Below are 15,517 nucleotides of genomic sequence, written 5' to 3'. Positions count from 1 at the left end.
AGTTGCTATATCAAAAGGCCATAAAATAGGTGGTTTAGAAAAAACATAATTTTTTCACTGTTCTAGAGGGCAAGAAAGTCCAAGATCAAAGCACCAGCTGATTTGGTTTCTGTCGAGGAGCAGCCTTCACGCTCACAGATGACACTTCTCACTGTGTCCTCACCTGGTGAAAAAAGAGGGTAAGGGATGAGTAAGCTCTCGGAGCATATTTATACAGATTCACCTATCACTGCTCCACTTTCATGACCTAATGACCTCTAAAGCCCTATTTCCTAATTCTATCACTTTGGGAATTAGAATTACAATATATGGATTTGATGGGAACACAAACAGAACGTAACACTCCCTAACTTCAAGGCACCTATAGTGCACAAGGGAAATAGGTATGTAACAGCTTCATGTCATATGTGGTAAGTGCTGGAAAAGCAATTGTGGGAGAAGGAACACCTAAAGCCTACTCTCTTGACAGGGTGATGATTAAGTCAAGTTTTGAGCTTATAAAAGAATTTCCTAAATAGGTAATGTGAATGGGACATCTCAAGCAGTGAAAATAAGAGAAAGCACAGGGGTGTAAAAAGACTAAAATGTTCAGAAAATCACAAGAGCTTGGAATTAGCTGGAGAAAAGCTGGTGATAACTAAGGCAGGAGCAAGGGGAAAGCCCTTTAGAATTCAGAATCAGCATTTTAATCATTCATTGATTCAAAAATCGTAAGTGCCTTCCTTTATGATGATTCAACTATGAACAAGTCAGACATAATTCCTGCCCTTATTACCTTACATCTTAGTGGATGACACAAAATTCAAGCAAATAAACTGAAAATTGTTATGGTAAGTGCTCTGGCAGCCACAGAGATAGAAACAAGGGCACTTGTTCTTCACTGAGTAGGCAGGTAAGCCCTCAGAGATGGGAAGGATCCAACCACGTGGAGAGAGAAGAAATAAAACAAGAAGAGCCAAGGTCAAGTGATTAGGAAGAGCCTGAGTTATTCAAGTTACTAATTTGAGGCAAGACAGTAAAAGGCAAGTCTTAAAATCTACACAAACAATTGAGAAAAGGGAATTTTAAAATATTCCTTAATATTTCTTCCCCCTTTCTCATCCAAAGGCTGCAGTGACCTCTTCTCTTCTGCACAGATAATGCCAATATCTCTACCTCCAAGCTGCACTTAGCTCTGAATGCCTCTCCACTTTCTGTATTTAAATATTTCAGGCTTGGTTTCCAAAGTCAAAATAGTTATTTCCCCTACATTTTATGTTGCCTACCAGTTAATTACAATATCTAACAATTTTACCCCTCGCACATGTCCCAGACTTTCTCCAGCTTTGCTCTGTACAGACAGCCATGGCTCATTCCTACCCACCTTCTGTGTGCCCCACCTCTCCTAGATGACTTGCCAGCATGAGTAACCCATCGCATTCCTCCACCAGCACAGAACCCTTAGTGAGCTCCTGCATTTGTTACAACTTAAAACCCAAGTCAATACCTTTCTCCTAAGGCCCCCCCAACTACGATTCCAACTGCATGTGATCTTATATACTCCTGTCTTTAACCATTGTAAAAAGATAAATACAGTACATGCTGCTGCCACTTAATTGCTTGTGCCCTTAGACAATCAAAACTCACCTTCTTAGTCTGTACAATTGCTGTTGAAGAAATGCATAGCTTCTAATGTCATTGCAGGATAAAAGGACATGATGCAATATATCTAATTGCCTCACTGAATGAGTATTTTATTTTTAATTTAAAAACAACCTATGTGAAACCTTACAAAACAAAGAAAGGTTTTGAATATAAATCGTATAGTCTCTTTTATACACTGTGATTTTAAGATCAAAATGTTTATACCAGATCTAGTTATAAATATTACTGGTTCCTTCATTAATAATGGATTAAATAACACCGTTAATGTGCTTCCTTTTAAATATGTTTATGCTAGATTTCATTTGATCAGTTATACTTTATAGTAAATAGAAAATTTTGATAATAATAATAAACCTCAATAACTAAGATGTTATAAAGTATTATGAGCCAAAGTTTACTTTACATTAAATACCCCAGGGACAGACTTGTCACTAAAATGAAATGATTTCAAAATTTACATTGATTTTGTATAATCTTACAGAAAAACATTACTTGTAGAAAAATGTTACTTATATAAAAACTTTTATATAAATTATACATTTTTAAATGTAAAACAAATTTTTCTAGTATTGTTATAAAATCCCATTGACAGAATGTGTCAAAGTTGCATTATAAGTAAAACATCTCATTTAACCACACAATAATTTGAGTATGTAGACTCTGTTAGTCTTATTATATAGATGAAAATATTTTTTTCTACCATTGTTTTAAAATTCCTTTGACAAAAATAAATGTCCAAATTAAAATGTAAATAAAACATTTCACTTAACTACACAGTAATTTGGTCATGTGGGGTTATTAGTCCTATTTCATAAATTGGGGGGAAAAAAACTCAAAGAATTTATGTATTTTCCCCGAGTATAAAATCATCCACCCACCCATTCCATAGCCCAAAACACATGTTCCCTTTCTTCACTCTCAAAAGTGCCAGCTAATATGAAAGTAGGTGTTTGTCTTATACACAGGATATTAAGGTTCTTTCCCTTGTCAAGTGTATGAACTTGGATATGTTATCTAGACCAATAAACTTCAATTTCCTTATCTATAGAATAGAGACAATAGTTTTACACTTAACAAGTTAAATATAAATTTAATTACCATTAATATTTTCATGAGCATAGAAATTTCAAATATAGTTTAAATTTTTTATTTTTTATTTTTTGGTAATGGGGATCAAACTCGGGTCCTTGCGTTTGCGCAGCAGGTGGTGAAACCACTGAGCTAAATCCCCGGCCCAAATATAGTTTAAAAAGACATAAGGCCACTTGTTAAAATCTACATTTGCTAAATTTGAAGTCAATTGCTCATAGTAGTAACTGGCAGTATAACTTCCTATGTTAACATTTGTAGCTGAAACCTGGAAAGATGATATTCTATATAGTAGGAAGAGCAAGACTTTCTTTTAAATGTAAGATAACAAATTCTGCCCAAATAAAATATCCTGGCAATAAACATATATATATATATATATATACACACACACACACACACACACACACACACACTTGTATATGTATAATGAGAAAGGTAAAATATAATCATATTAAATATATTTATATATCCAGTATAATAGTATATTTCTACAGAAATAAAATACAAATAAATATAAAATTATCACATTCTATCTTTTCAACTTTATGAGCTAGTTATTTCTACTTGGGAGGGTGAAGAAATTAAAAGACAAAGCAGGTAAGTGACTTACATAAACTGATATGTTTACTTGGAACTGACGTGTTTATTTGGAAAGGTAGCTCAGTAGACTTGGCCATGCTCTCTCTGTCGGATCATTTTCTGAGGATTATACATTTTACTCAAAAGTGCATATTTCGAGATACATTATTCACTTTTGCTTGGTTCTAGATTACCAGTAAATACCCTGTAATAATTCTGTCTGGGCTGTACTGTGCTTAGAAATGAGCTTATTATTTGGCAGGATCTGGTCTACTTCTATCCCATGAGTTAATCCAATCAACAGGAAAGCCATTAGACGCACTATTATCCACCCAGAGCTGTAACATTTTCCTCTTAGCCACAGATGCACACAATTCAGCCAATTGCCTGCCAACAAAAATTTGGACTAGATCCTTAATGGTTCTGGGTGATTCATGTTTTCTGTAGTTCTATTAATCAATAGGTACCTCTTTTATGAAATAATATGTATTTTCTCTTTAAGTTTTGAAATTACAGATGACATCTTTAAATCACATCATACCATTAGTGTTGGACACATGTATGGCTGGCTGTCTCTTTGAGTATGTTAGCCCTTCATTACCTGATTCAGGGCATTTATAAACTCTGATATTATTTTTTCTGAATATTACCCATGCTTACTACTCTTCTAACATGTACTATAAACTGCTGTACTATGAAAGAATCCAAGTCATTTTGCCACTGGTAAATAGTCTCTAGTAGTGAGTTACACTGATTTATGAGCCTGTGAAGTTATTTATTTACTAAATTTATATTGTACTTTTTCCATATGGTGCACTCTGCATGCTCCAAGAACCTTTGTGTGCTCCTGGCTTTCTACAGCCTGCCTTCTTTAGTCTACTACCATTGATAAATTGAAATTTATACATTACTGCAGTTTACAAAGATTTGAATTAATTAACATATTAGTCAAGATCTCCTCTCTTACAAACAATTTTCTTTAATATTTATTGAAAATGTGTTCTACCTGCTTATTAATAACACTGGGTATTTATAAATAGGACACACATGTTTAAATACCAAATAGTATCTCTAGTGTGAGAAACTGAAAGTGTAAATAAGGATGAAAATGATTAAAATGAATAATTGATAATTTGAAATAGGAAAAGGTCCAAAGGTAGAGGGGTGGTGGGAGGGGAAGGGGAAAAGGAAGAAAGGAAAGGAAAAATTATGAGAAAGAAAAAAAAAAAGGAAACAAAGTCTATGTAAATAGGGAAGGGTGGTGGGAGTGAAGGGCATATAGGTAATGGGGGAAAAAATAAGAACTAAGATACATCATGTTCAGGTACAAACACCCAATGATAAATGTGAATGTATGTATTGTATACCTAAAATGTACCAATTAACATATAAATTTTTTAAAAATGTTCTCTTTGAGAAGAAAGTAGATATGATTGAAGTACATAGACTGAGTGATTTAGAAAGTAAAGGGTCTCAATGGTAAGATGAAGGAATGTATTTATTTGACAGAAGAAAAAGACAACTGGAAACACAAAGAAAAAATTCTACATTAAACTCATGATTAAATGACTCAACTATGAACCAATATAGTCATAATGTTGGCAAATAATGGGATGTAAGAAAAGTTAATTTTAACAAGGAACTTGAAATAATCTTCCAACAACACTAGTTCATGTGATAGAGAAATATTGTGTTGACAATGTACAAGCAATGCTATATCCAATGTCTAGGAGATGGTTTTACAGATGAGTAGAAATTCTAAATTTCTTATTTAGCGATACTCATATTCAAAAGATGCTCAATAAGTATTGATTTAAAGAATTTTGTATTAATTATTCTAATTATATGGTTGAAATAAAAATTAATAAGTAACAAACACTGGGAAAAGATGAAAGGATAACAAGGAATAGTGCATCTCCTCTACTGTGGAGATGAGATACTAGATTTTATCTAAGTGATTAAATAAAGTACTCAGTGTATGAGAATAGTATGTAATATGCTGAGGGTAAATTCCAGAAGTGTGAACACTAAGGGTTCCAAGAAACAACTTGTGAGATGTAGAACTGGGCTTGGGACAAGAAGGGACCATTTCACTTTAATTTTATGTTATTTATTGTCCAAATTTATTTCAAATACCCATAATATGTCCTAAATAATATATTTTATAAGATATAACCTTCAGAAGAAAATACGTACATTACCACCTTTTATTAGCTCGATTCCTCACTAAATCTTGCCTTTAGTTCAGGCAATGTTCTTCATCCCACAGATGCTCATAGCTAGGGTGATCTCTGTGGATTTACTTTCCCTGTTATTTGTAAAATTGTAGTTGATTTTATTTTCCAGTATGATATTCACTATACAAAGATCTTTGAGGCCTATCCCTGCTTGAGTATAGTACCATAAAAAGTATCTTTGTCTCTGCAGACAAATTGTGCCTTTTCTTTTGTCAGAAAACAAAAATTATGAGACCCTTAGCTATAAGAAAATTTAAAAGTTAAAGGCATTACTCATTTACAATTATTAATTAACCCATGTTCCTAAACTTTTAGATCTCTTTTATTCTGCTTTTATTCCTTTTATTCCTGTTGACAGATTAGGCATCTTGAAAGCTTCCTCAAATATTTGAACTTACAGAAAATTTTTCTGATGTTAAATATGGCAAGAATACCTTAAATGTATCAATAAAATTAATTTAAAAAAATAACACTGGCTAATACATTTTTCCTAGACTTTTATAAGGTTCCTTGGAACCCAGGTATTTGGCCAAAAACAAAGCACCAAATATGTATATACATACACATAAATGTGAATAAGCACACATATCCTGTATGTTAAAATTTAAGACTGGTGCAAAGTTTAAGCTTCTATGTATTTCCTGAATGTATAAGAACCTGAGAGGAAGCTAGGAATTGTTCAATTAAATTCATGGTCAAATATTCTTATTTCTTCTCTTTTAAGGGCATAGCTTTTGAGAAAAATGGGAAAGGAGGGTTTAGGGATTTGGGACAAGACCTCATGAATATTTTTGTACTCCATTTCTTTTTGCAATATTTGAGTGACATTTCCTCCTCCTTATTGGCTGGGATGTTTTGATAAACCTTCAGCCAATGTGTTAGCTTTCCATCACTGTAACAGAATACCTGAAATAAACAACTAAAAAAAAAAGATGATTTATTTTTACTCATAATTGTAGAGGTTTCACTTCATGACCTCTTGGACCCACAGCTTTGGGTTTGAAACAGCACAGTGTATCATGGCAGGAGCACATGGCAGAAGTCTATTTAGCTTATGGTAGGCAGGAAGCAAAGGGAGATAAGAAGAGATTGGATTGGCACCTCAATATGCCCTTTTAAGTTCATGCCCTCAATGACCTAAGTTTTTCTCCCTGGGCCTCAGCTCTTAAAGGATCCACTATATTTTAGTAACAACAAAGGCTGCTTGCTCAGCTGTTAGCATACAAGTCTTTGTGGAACATTGTAAGATTCAAACCATAGCAACCAACATATGAGGCTGGGATGGGGCAGGGTTGGTGGGGTAATAGTAATGTCAATTCATTTTCTCTTTTGAGATATGAGTAATTTTACCATATTCCATATTCTGGCCAACCGTTATGGCCAGTGACAATGCCTTCCTTTGGGATATAAATCTTGGCTAACCCTTAAAACCTTTGAAAATTTTCTAAAGATAAGAGTGTGGTATATTTTATGTTCTCCTCTAAAAACAGCAGTGTATAACTTCAAGGATCTATGTAGTATTGGAAACATAGAACACTGTAAACAAAACGTGTTAAAAGTTAAAAGAAAAAAGTTTATAAATTACAAAATATTTCTGTCTTCTCCATTTCTCTGAATTTCAAACCTATAAATCAGTGCTGAATGAATATGGATATTTAGATGCAAAACCTAAATACAATATGCCTAAAGTCAACTCTTTGTATTTCTCAGTTCACACCTGCACTTCCTCTACATATATAATTTCACCCTTCTCCCAGTTCCTCAAGATTTTCACTTAGCTTTCCAAGGAATTCTTCCTTATCTTTCCTTTCTAATTCTATCTTTTCTTTCCTGCTCAATATAAGTCAGGATGCTTAATTTCGTATGCCAGAAAACCCAACTCAAACTGGTTTAGGAAAAGAAATAAATAGTTTTATTGCTTCACAACTGACAACCCCAAGAGTACTGTTCACTGAAGTTTTTACTGAGTCCGAGTTTCCAACAATGTCTCATCAGAACTCAGTTTCCCTGTATCTCTCTAATCTGCTTTCTGTGGGTTTATTTCCAGGTTTCACCCAAGACCCCTCAAGTTCAAAAGTCACTTCATCCTTATTTTTCTGTAAGGTAGGCAGAACAACCCCACTACCACCACCAATTTTCTCAAGTCCTAATCCCTGGAACCTGAAAACATATTGCTAGATGGCAAAAGGAATTAAGCCCAAAGACTGAATTAAAACTGTAATGAGTTGACCTTAAAAAATAGGGAGATAATACTAAATCAGCTAGATGAGATGAGTGTGATCACAAGAGTCCTTGTAAAGTGGGCATGGTGGTTGGTACATCTCAATAATCCCAGCACTCTGGGAGGCTGAGGCAAGAGTAACATAAGTACAAGCCAGCTCTGGTTAAAAAAAAAAGAATTTTCTAAATGGAAAGAAGCAAAAGAGAACATCAAGGCTATGTGATATGAGATAGACAAGGGTCCATTTCTGGATTTGGAAATGGAAGTGGCTGACACAATAAAGAGGGTGAGCAGCCTCTAGAAGCAGGGGGGGAAAGCAAGAAAATGGGTTATTTCCTAGCATCTCTGCAGAGGAATACACTCCTACCCATAGCCTGATTTTACCCATGAGTCCCCCTCTGACCTCCAGAAGTGTGAAATAATAAATATTTATGTTGCTTTAAGCCACTTAGTTTGTGATACTTTGTTATAACATCAATAGGAAACTCACACATTCTACACAGATCAAGAAAATCCTATGGCCTCCTGTCTTTCGTCTCTGCTGTTAACAGATTTGGCAAAGTGGATGATGGATGGGCCAAAAAAATAAATAAAAACTGTACCACTTCATTCATCCGATCATTTGCCAATCCCCATTAATTCTACCTTTGAAATAAGTGTTCCCACATCTACTTCTATTCTCACTGCCTTATTTCAGGTCTTTATCAGGGGATTAAAAGAGATTAATTTTAAGATTTGTTCTGCTTCTGTGTTTCAAGAGTCTAGTATTTAAGATATGAAGAAAAATGCCTAAAGTAGCTACTTACATTATCTCAGGATTAAAACTGAGCATTTATGTTTACACAGTAAATAGCAAAAGACACAGACATGGATGACGAGACATAGCAAAAAATAGAGTCAAGTATTTTCCGAAAAAAAGGGAAACAACATAATTTTATCTTGTATGCTAACTTTATTTAACAGTATTTTATTAAAATTTAACATGTACAGAAAAGTACAAATAATTTTATAATTTTATGAAGTTCCACAAGAATACACTCAATTTAATCACCGCCCAAATAAAGAAACCTCCTTGAATTCCTTAAACTCTGTGGGGCTCCCTTCCTTTCTTCACAAAGGTAACTACTGAGTAATCTCTCACATTATGCTAATTTTGTCTATTTTAAAACTTTATATAAATGGGAGCATGTGGGATGTATATTCATTTGACTGGTTTTTTTCATTTAGTATTAGTCTTGAAAGAGTCTTCTATGTCATTGCATGTAGCAGTAATCTGGTCAATTTTAATACTGTGCTGTATTCTATTATATGGCATGATTCTGTATCTATGTTATTATCAAAGAAAATGTGAGTTATTAGCAGGTTATAGTACCAAATCATGGTACTATAAAATGTACATGTATCTTTTGATGCACAGATACATAGATTTATTGGATAACCAGAGGTAGAATTGATAAATCCTAGGAATTTTTCATGTTTAGTTTTATTTGTGCTGCCAAACTGTTTTCTAAAGTAGTTTAGAACTTATACTTCACCATCAGCATTCAAGTTGCTCCAAATCTTTGCTAACATTGTACACTGGGGAAGGAAAATGAGATAGGAGATGGGGGCATGGCAAAGCTGGCTGGGAAGGTGTGACCTGTTGATTATAAGATCCCCGCCACATGCACAGGACAGTTTCCAAAGTCCTACATGTGGACTTCTCTCAAGAACTCCAGCAGGTTTTCTTTCTTTTTTTTTAGTTTCCCAGGACTTTTTTTTTAATTCATTAATTTTATTGGTAAATTTTAGGTATACAATATGCTGACATTCATTATTGGGAATTTGTACCTTTACATAATATATCTTGGTTCTTAATTTTTTCCCCATTCCCTTTCCCTCCCTTCAACCCCTCCACCCCTCCCTATTTACGAAGACTTTGTTTCCATTTTTTCCTTTTCTCATATTTTTTCCTTTCCCTTCGCCCTACCCCTCCCACTTCCCCTTCCCCCTTTGCCCCTTTTCTTCCTATTTCACATCATCTATTATACATTTTAGTCCTTATTTACACTTTCTATTTCTCACACTAGAGAAACTATTTGGTATTTACACATGTATGTCCTATTTATTTCACTTAAGAGTATGCCCTCGGTGTGCATCCATTTAGCTAGAAATGTCTCTAGTTTCTCATTCTTTACAGCTGAGTAGTACTCCATTTTATAAAAAATCACATCTTTATCCAGTCACCAGTTGATGGGCATTTGGGCTGTTTCCAAGATTTAGCTATTACAAACTGTGTGGCTATAAACATGAGTGCACATATATTGCTGTGGTATGATGCTTTTAATTCTTTGGGAAGATACCCAGCAGAGGAATAGCTGGGTCAAATGGCACTTCCAGTCCTAGTTGTTTGAGGTATCTTCATACTGATTTCCACAGTGGTTGCACCAGCCTTCACTCCCACCAACAGTGGAGAAGGATTCCTTTTCCCCACAGCCCCACCAGCATTTGTTATTGATGATTTCTTGATAGCAGCCATTGGGGTGAGGTGGAATCTCAGTGTTGTTTTCATTTGCATCTCTCAAATCACCAGTGATATTGAACATTTTTTCATATATTTATTTGCTGTTTCTACATCTTTGTCTCAGAAATGCCTGTTCATTTCAGATGCCCATTTTTGGATTGGAATGGATCTTTAAATTTGGGGGATCTGATTTTTTTAAGTTCTTTATATATTCTAGATAATAGACCTCTGTCTGGAGAACAGCTGGTAAAAATTTTTTCCCATGTTGTGGGTTGTTTCTTCATGGTGTTGTGGTTTCTCTTGGTGTGCACAAGCTTTTCAATAAGTTGGCCTAGACCTGGTGTCAACCTGAAACATGAGATCCCAGCACCACCTCTCAGGAACCCTATGTAGAAGTTCTTATGGGTTGAGATTTTGACAATATAAAGAACCCACCCACCACACCATGAAGAGGTTGCTATCATAACTTTCAACAATAGTCCATGATGTGTTTGGAAGATGCAGAGTGTACTTTTATTTTTGCTTTTACCCTCTTTTTCTCTTCACTTGGTCCAAGCTCGCTCTGCGGAGCCAGTTTCTTCTCCACTCTTCACTTTTATTTTCTCAAATAAATTTGACCACTGCTTTTTGCTCATTTTGTTCAATTCTTTGTCCCATAGGAGAAAAACCTGGAATCTAAAACCAGAGAAGAGGTGAGCAACCCAGAACCCAGTGACATTTAACTGGTGAGCCACTTTTAGAAGCTGGCTACCTAATAACAAAAGCATTGAATGGTGGGTATCCTAGCAAACATTTCATAAACAGAAAGTAAAAGCATGAATACTGAGCCAATAATGATATTGAAATTATGAATTTTTTGAAATTAATGACACTATTAAGGGAATGAACAAGGTAAATTACAGAGTGAAAAATACATTTGCAATAAATATAACAACACAGCACACATGTCCAGAATATTAAAACAACCCTTAAAAACAAGTTTAAAAAAAGAGACAAATGCCACCAATAGAACAGCCATCCACCAATAGAACAAATGGGCAAGTGACATAAACAGGCCCTATATAAAGAGAATTCAAATCAATAAATGTATAAAAAGATATCATCAAGGCATGGAAAATTAAAACATTATGATTTCAGAAGCCAAATATTGATTAAGAAGCAACTCCACCAGATAGAATAAAAACCTGAAAAAATTATAACAAATGGAAAATTCTGAAGCAGGATGGTCCCTAACCAGATTGTGTAATTGAGCAGTTAATAAAATTTAGCCTACAAGTTTCATGCTGAGGCAAATGAGAAATGAAGTATTCTTAATCTTTATGCATTGCAAAGGAAATATTTATTTAGGAAAGGCAGTTGATAAATTTCTGCATGCAGTGATGTTTTAATGAATGGATGATTGTGCATTTCAGAGAGTTTAGAAGAAACCTCTTCTGAGGTCTGAATGTTTGCATCCTTCAAAATTCCTAGGTGAGGGCTGGGGATTTAACTCAGTGATGCCCTGCCTGCATCACAAGCACAAGCTCCTGCATTCAATCCCGGTACCAAAAAACAAACAAACAAAATAACAAAATTCCTAGGTGAATACCTCCAGGTGATGGTATTAGAAAGTGGGGCCTTTTGGCAAAGGTCAGGTGGACTCCTAGGAAATACTAATGAGATTCTGAGATTTGTATCCTTATTAAAAACAGCCTAAGGGAAATGATTTGCCCTTTTGACCACAGTAAGGACACATTGAGAAACAGCATTTATGAACTAGGAAACAAGCCTTTCCAGACACTCAGTGTGATAGTCAATATTTATTTTCTTGGTTGTCAATTTGATTGGCTCAAGAAACACCAAGGAGATAAGTAGAGCACATTTCTGGATTTGTCTGGGGGGATAGTCATGGGGCTTGACCTTGGGGACTACATCTATTGCCCCATTACCTTCCTCTCTGGCTCTTCCCCTGCTCTCTGCTTCTTTGATGCCAGGATTGGAGCAGTTCTCCTCCCCCCAGTGCATCCTTTATCACAATGTTTCTGCCTTGGAGTCAATAGACCTTGGACTGAAACCTCAAAATGATGAGCCAAATAAACCTCTCTTCCTTTAAATTGTGCATGTCAGGCATTTTGCCACAGGTATAAAAAGCTCAGCAATACATTGAATTTGCTAGCACCTTGATCTTGGACTTCCTTACTTCTGGAATTGTGAGAAATAGATTTCTGTTGTTTGTGGCTTCCCAGTTTATGGTGTTTTATAGCAGCCTTAATGAATCAATACATCTTCCTTAATGAAGATGTTCATGATCATAAGCACATGTACAAGGAACTTGTCAGGCAGTTGAAAAATTTAGATGACTTGATTTGGTACAACAAAAGCAAAGAACATTATATTTCCCATATTACTACTAAATGAAACATTTTTTCTTTTTAAAAATATTTATTGGAATATAATAATTACACATATTTACAAGGTACAATATGATAAGTCAATACACATATACAACATGTGATCAAACTAAGGTAATTTGTGGGCCTCTGTACCACCACTCCCAGTGCAGAGGAGGTGAACCACGTGGGCGTCAGCATCACACACCCACTCCACTGCCAGCCCCCATCAAAATGAGAAGACACATAAACAAGTCTCAAAACCAAAGTTCCAGAGCACCTACAGTAGGCCCAAAGGGAAAGGAGGTAGAACACTCTGATACTCAAATACCTGGACTCCCTGAATTGCCAAAAAAAGAGGATCTAGAAAAAATGAAATCAGAAATAATTTCTTAGATAACAACAGAGATTGTGCTCATAGTGCAAGACATGATTAATAAATCTGGAGAGGAGCTGAGGAACATGATGGAATCCCAACATAGGAAACAAATGGAATCCATAAAACAGATGCAAATAGATTTCCAGGAGATTAAAAACTTCATTGAAAGTCTACACAGCAGAATGAGCCAAGGTGAGGGCAGAATTTAGATATAGAAGATAAGATTGCAATTAGTGGCCAGGAAAAGAAAAATTGCTTTAAAATAGTAAGGGACCATGGGAAATCAACCCAGCAGCTGCTAGACGATGCAAAGAAGAATAACATAGGACTGATTGGAATCAATGAAAAAACACGACGGTGCAGATGACATAAAAAAACTGTTCACAGAAGTGATGGCAGCAAACTTCCCAAGCAGAGGAAAAGAACTTGACATACATATAAGTGAGGCATATAGGACTTCAACTAGCCTTGATAAAAAAAAAATCTATACAAAGGCATATAATTGTTAAGAATCCAGAAACCCAAAAGAAGAACAAAATTCTACAAGCCGTTAGAGAAAAGAAACAAATCACATACAAAAGAAAGTCATCAGAATCACAGCAGACTTTTCAACGCAAACCATCAAGGCAAGAAGAGCTTGGAGTGATGTATTCCAAACCCTAAAGGAAAACGGCCTCCAACCCAGATTGATGTAACCTGCAAAACTATCTTTCAAAATTGATGGAGAAATAAGATATTTTCATGACAAAGAGCACCTCAGGAACTTCATGAATACCAAACAAGCACTCCAAAAAATTTTAGACAATATCCTAGGAAAAGACAATGAGGATCACAACCCCAGGAAAAAAAGCAGAATGAATCTGTTGGGCTTGGCAAGACATTAAATGCAAAGGGGGAGAATCCAACAAAAAGAAAAAGTCATGACAATGATAAGTCAATATGTATCAGTTATAATCACCAATGTTAATGATCTCAATTCACCAATCAAAAAGAAATACCCTGGCAGAATGGGTGAGGAAGCAAGATCCAACAATATGCTGCATACACACTTAATTCAAAAAGAAACTCATAGACTGAAAGTTAAAGGGTGGAAAACAATACTTCATGTGATGGGAACCCCCAAAAAAGGAGGAGTAGTTATCCTCTTTGGAGATCAACTGGATTTCAAACCAACACTGATCAAGAAAGACAAAGAAGGACATTACATTCTTGCAAAGGGAACAATCCAAGAGGAAGAGATGACAATCATAAATATCTATCCACCAAATGCTAGTGCACCCAACTGTATAAAACAAACACTAATGGACATGAAAAGTCATATATGCACAAATACAATAATATTGGGGGACCTCAATACCCCACTGACTTAAATAGATAGATCAACTAGACAAAAAATAAGTAATGAAATACTAGGAACTCAATCGAACTCTTGAACAAATGAACTTAACAGATGTTTACAGAGTGTTCCAACCTACCAAATCAGAACACATATTCTCTTCAGCTGCACATGGGTTGTTCTCCAAAATAGACCACATACTCACTCATACAACATGTTTAAGTAAGTGCAAAGGAATTGACATTATCCCCTGTATAGTATCAGACCATACTGTGATGAAATTGGAGATCAATAGCAAAAGAAACTGCAAAAATTTCATAAAAACATGAAAATTGAACAACACACTTCTGAATAACCAATGGGTCACAGAGGAAATTAAAGAAAAAATCAGACAGTTCCTTCAATTAAATGACAATGACAATACAACATATCAGAATCTATGGGACACAGTGAAAGCAGTTCTTATGAGGGAAATTCATAGCAGTGAATACTCATATTAGGAAAACAGAGTGAGCCCAATTAAACAACCTGATGCTGAACCTCAAGCTTCTAGGAAAAAGAAGAGCAGGACAACCCCAATGCTCATACGAGGGAGAAAATTATAAAGATCAGAGCAAAAATCAGTGCAATGGAGATGAAGAGAATGATACAAAAAAATCAATGAAGCCAAGAGTTGGTTCTTCAAAAGAATCAACAAAATTGACAAACCCTTAGCCAACCTTATCAGAAAAGGGAAGAGAAGGTCCAAATCCATGCAATTAGGAATGAAAAGGGTGAAAGGACAATGGAGCCAGCAGAAATCCAGATGATCATCAATACCTACTTCCAGAACCTATACACCAATAAGATGGAAAACACAGAAGAAATGAACAGATTCCTAGATACATATGAATTGCCAAAGGTGAACAAAGAAAACCTAAAAATTCCAAACAACCCAATGTCAATCAATAAAATTGAAAACATAATTAAAAACTTACCAAGAAAAGCCTGGATCCTGATGGCTTCACAGCTGAATTCTACAAGACATTTAGAGAGGAACTACTGCCACTACTGTTTAAATTTCGTCAATAAAATTGAAAGGAAAGCAATACTCCTGAATTCATTCCTGGAGGCAAGCATCACCTTGATCCCCAAAGCAGAGAAAGACCCAACCAAAA

This window comes from Heterocephalus glaber, unplaced genomic scaffold (assembly GCF_053883595.1).
Source record: "Heterocephalus glaber isolate CG9 unplaced genomic scaffold, H.glaber_assembly_v1.0 deba00001442, whole genome shotgun sequence".
Taxonomy (NCBI): domain Eukaryota; kingdom Metazoa; phylum Chordata; class Mammalia; order Rodentia; family Bathyergidae; genus Heterocephalus; species Heterocephalus glaber.
The sequence above is the reverse complement of the archived record's forward strand: the minus strand, read 5'-3'. Positions refer to the sequence as shown.